Raw genomic sequence first — 4,191 nt, forward strand, 5'->3', positions numbered from 1 at the left:
TTTTTCACTTTCACCGAAGACAGTATGGCATCAGCGAATCTTATCATTATTATCCCTTCACCTTGCGTTTTAATTCTCGCTCTTGAACCTACCTTTTATTTCCGTCATTGCTTCTTCGTTGTACAGATCGAAAAGTGGTGGCGAAAGACTACATCCTGTCTTACACCCATTTTACAGTAATCCATGTACTTCTTCCTTGGTCTTCCAGTCTTATTGTTCCCTCATAGTTTTTGTACATACTGTATATTACCCGTCTTTTCCAATAGTTCACCCGCCTTTTTCTCAGAATGCCAAACATTTTGTACCATGTTAAATGTCTAACGCTTTTCTCAGGTCAAAAGAGCCTGTGAACGTGTCTTGATTTTTCTTCATCCTTCCTGCCATTTTCAACTTCAACATCAGAACTGCCTCTGAGGTGTCTTTTTGCCTTTCCTACACCCAGACCGATCGTCATCTAACAGATCCTCCTTTCCATTTCTATTATTTTGTATATTATTCCTGTCAGCAGCTTTGATGAATGAGCTGTGCGATAATTCTCCCACTTGTAGACTCTCGCTTAACAGTGATATTCCGATCCATTCTTAATGTTGCCGTCTTTGATTTTAATTTCTCTGAAGATCGGTTCGGCCTCTCTGTTTGCTGAGTGAGTTCTTCTGACAATCATTTGTTTGTCAGTTTCTTCACATTTATCCTTAGTTTCCATGCACTTCCTATTCATTTCATCCATTAGTGACACGTATTTGAGTATCCCAGAATTACCCTGCATATATTTTTGTACTTCCTTCTTTCGTCGATCAAATGAACTATTTCTGTATTGGCCATAGCTTCTTCGCAGTTACCTTCCTTGTACGTAACTTTTTCTTTCCACCTTCTGTGAATGCCGTCTACAACTGTCCTTAGCTCTATAACTGAACAGACTACTGAGCTACGCAGTGATTTTTCCTGGGTAGTTTGTTAAACGTCAGCCTACTCTTCAACATTACTAAATTGTGATCTGGATCTTTATCTGCTCCTTGTTACGACTTACAGTCCAATATTCGGTTTCGAAATCTTCCCCTGACCATGCTCTGGTTGGCGCCTTTCTACATATACCGGTCCTGTCTAAATATATCAATATTTTTGTGATTCTTGAAGAACGTATTCGCAATTCCTAGCCGAAATGTATTGCAGAGCTCAATTAGTCATTCTCCTCTCTCATTCAATTACAAAACCCATATTCTAGCGTAACGTTTACTTCTGCTCCTTCCCCTTTAACCGCATTCCAATCCTCAATGACTATTAGATTTTCATCTCCCTTTAGGTACTGAATGACGCGTTCAATTTTCTCATACAGATTTTTCCTAAAGCCAAACCGATCGTCATCTAACATATCCTTATTTTCTTTTCCATTATTTGATACATTATTACTGTCAGCATTTTGAATAAATAACCTGTCTAATTGCTTGTGCCTTAATTATCCCAATTGTAGTCTCTTGCTTGACAGTGGTATCCCATAACATTCTTAATGTAACCGCCTTTGCTTTTAATTCCCCTGAAGATCGGTTCAGCCTCTCTGTTTGTTGAGTAGTTTCTTACGACAATCATTTCTTTTTCGATTTCTTCACATTTATCCTTAGCTTCCCTGCACTTTCTATTTATTTCATCTGTAAGTCACTTGTATTGTAGTATCACCGAATTTCCCAGAAAATTTTTGTTCTTCCTTCTTTCGTCGATCACCTGAACTATGTATTGTGTTAGCCATGGCTTACTCCCAGTTGACTTCCTTGTACCTACCTTTTTCTTTCCAGCTTCTGTGAATGCCCTCTACAACTGTCCTTACCTCTATAGCTGAACTGACTACTAAGCTGTACATTGATTCTTCCTGGCTACTCTGTTGAACTTAAGCCTACTGTTCATCATTACTAAATTGTGATCATTATCTGTGTCTGCTCTTTGGTACGCCTTACAGTCCAGTATTTGATTTCAAAATCTTCGCCTGACCATGCTCTGACTGGGGTATTCCTATACCTTCCAGTCTCTTCCAAGCATACATCCTCCTCTTGTGATCCGGAATTTTTTTTTTTTTTTACATTGCTAGCCGAATTTTATTGCAAAAGTCAATTAGTCTTTTATTTCTCTCATTCAAATATCAAGTCCACATTCTCCCGTAACGTTTTCTTCTGCTCCTTCCGTTTCAACCGAGTCCCAATCCTCAGTGGCTGTTGCACTTTCATCTCCCTTTATGTATTGAATTATCCGTTCGATATTCTCATACAGTTTTCCTATCTCTATGTATACCTGAGCATTGTTGTCGGTGTTGAGTTGATGTCGATTTTGAGGAGAACAACCGTATCACTGAACTGTTCTCAGTAACTCACTCTTTTCCTGTCCTCCTATTCAAACGAATGCTACTACGGGTATATCATTTTCTGTTGCAGTTGATTTTACGCTATACTCGTCTGACCAGAAATCGTAGCCTGCTCTCCAATTCACTTCACTAAACACCACTGTATCTAGAATGAGCCTTAGAATGTCAGCCATCTTTATTGCATCAAAGTGTTTGAGGCCTGAGAAATAAAATTAATGAATTATCTGCATAGATGAATTAGAGTCTTCAAACCCAACTGACATAATCTGCCTCTCTGAACATCATGCGACCACTGGTATAGAACTTTTAAGTGTTACAGGGTTTAGCTTGGCATCTCACTTTTGTAGATCAGAAATGGAGAAAGGAGGAGTTGCCACATTCATCAGGAACTGTCACAAATTTAACAACATAGACATTCATAAATTTTGCCTAGAACAGCATATGGAAGCATGTGCAACAGAAGTAGAATTTCACAAAAAAATTCTTCATGATATTAAGTGTATATCGAGCACCTACAGGTAACTTTAATCTATTCGTAAACCACCTTGAAGCTGTACTGGCCCATTTAACAACCATAAACAAAGAAATAGTGGTTGCTGGTGATTTCAATGTAGATTTCCTTCAAGTCTCTCCCAATAGGAACTTATTTGAGTTAGTAACACTATCATTCAACTTAATTCCTACTGTAAAGTTCCCCACTAGGGTAGCCAATTGTTCACAAACAGCCATTGATAATATCTTTATAGAAAAGTCCAATGAACAAAATTATATTACAAAACCAATAGTCAATGGCCTCTCAGACCATGACATGCAGTTCGTTCTGCTAAATGTTAATACTGAACAGGATATAAAACCTGTTAAATCTGAGCTCAAGAGGGTAATCAATAAGCCGAAAATTTATTATTTTTGGACACTCCTCAGAGACATTCATTGGACTGATGTTTACAGTGCTTATGGCGTGAATGAAAAATATAACACTTTTGCTAATAAAGTGCTTACCTTATTCCAACACTGTTTTCCCCCAAAACTTACCAAGGTTAGAGCAAAGTCTACAAAGAAGCCATGGATTGCTCAAGGAATAGGGGTATGTTGTAAAACAAAAAGAAAACTGTATCTGTCAGTCCCGAACAGTTATGATATGATGCTATAGCACATTACAAGAAATACTGCAAAATATTAAAGACTGTAAAATGGACATCAAAGCAAATATGCTACAAGGAGAAGATAGTCATATCAAATAACAAAATAAAGACAATATGGGATATAGTGAAGTAGGAGACTAGTAGAAACAGACATGAAGAGGAACAAATAGCATTAAGAGTAAATGATACATTGGTGACAGATGTGTATAGTGTTGCAGAACTTTTTAACGAACACTTTATAACTGTTACTGAAATGTTGGGGTTGTCAGGTTCAGTAGAAGCTGCTATGGAATCCTCAGACCAGACATTTCAAGTAACTTCCATGATATGAATTTGACCCTCACTACCCCAGCAGAAATAATGTCCATCATAAAATCTTTAAAATCAAAAGCATATAGTGGATATGATGAAATATCAACAAAGTTAATTAAAGAATGTGATTCTGTGATAAGTAACATATTAATCAATCCGTGTAACCAGTCGTTTATCAGTGGAATATTTCCTGAATGGATGAAATATGCTGAAGTCAAGCCACTGTTTAAGAAGGGAGATAAAGAAACAGCATCAAATTTCCGTCCAATTTCACTGTTGCCAGGATTCTCAAAAATTTTAGAAAAAGTTATGTACAATCGGCTTTATAACTATCTTATCTCAAATAGCATACTGTCAAAGTCACAGTTTGGATTTCTAAAGGGTTCTGAT

The sequence above is a fragment of the Schistocerca americana genome, chromosome 2 (assembly GCF_021461395.2).
Source record: "Schistocerca americana isolate TAMUIC-IGC-003095 chromosome 2, iqSchAmer2.1, whole genome shotgun sequence".
Lineage (NCBI taxonomy): Eukaryota > Metazoa > Arthropoda > Insecta > Orthoptera > Acrididae > Schistocerca > Schistocerca americana.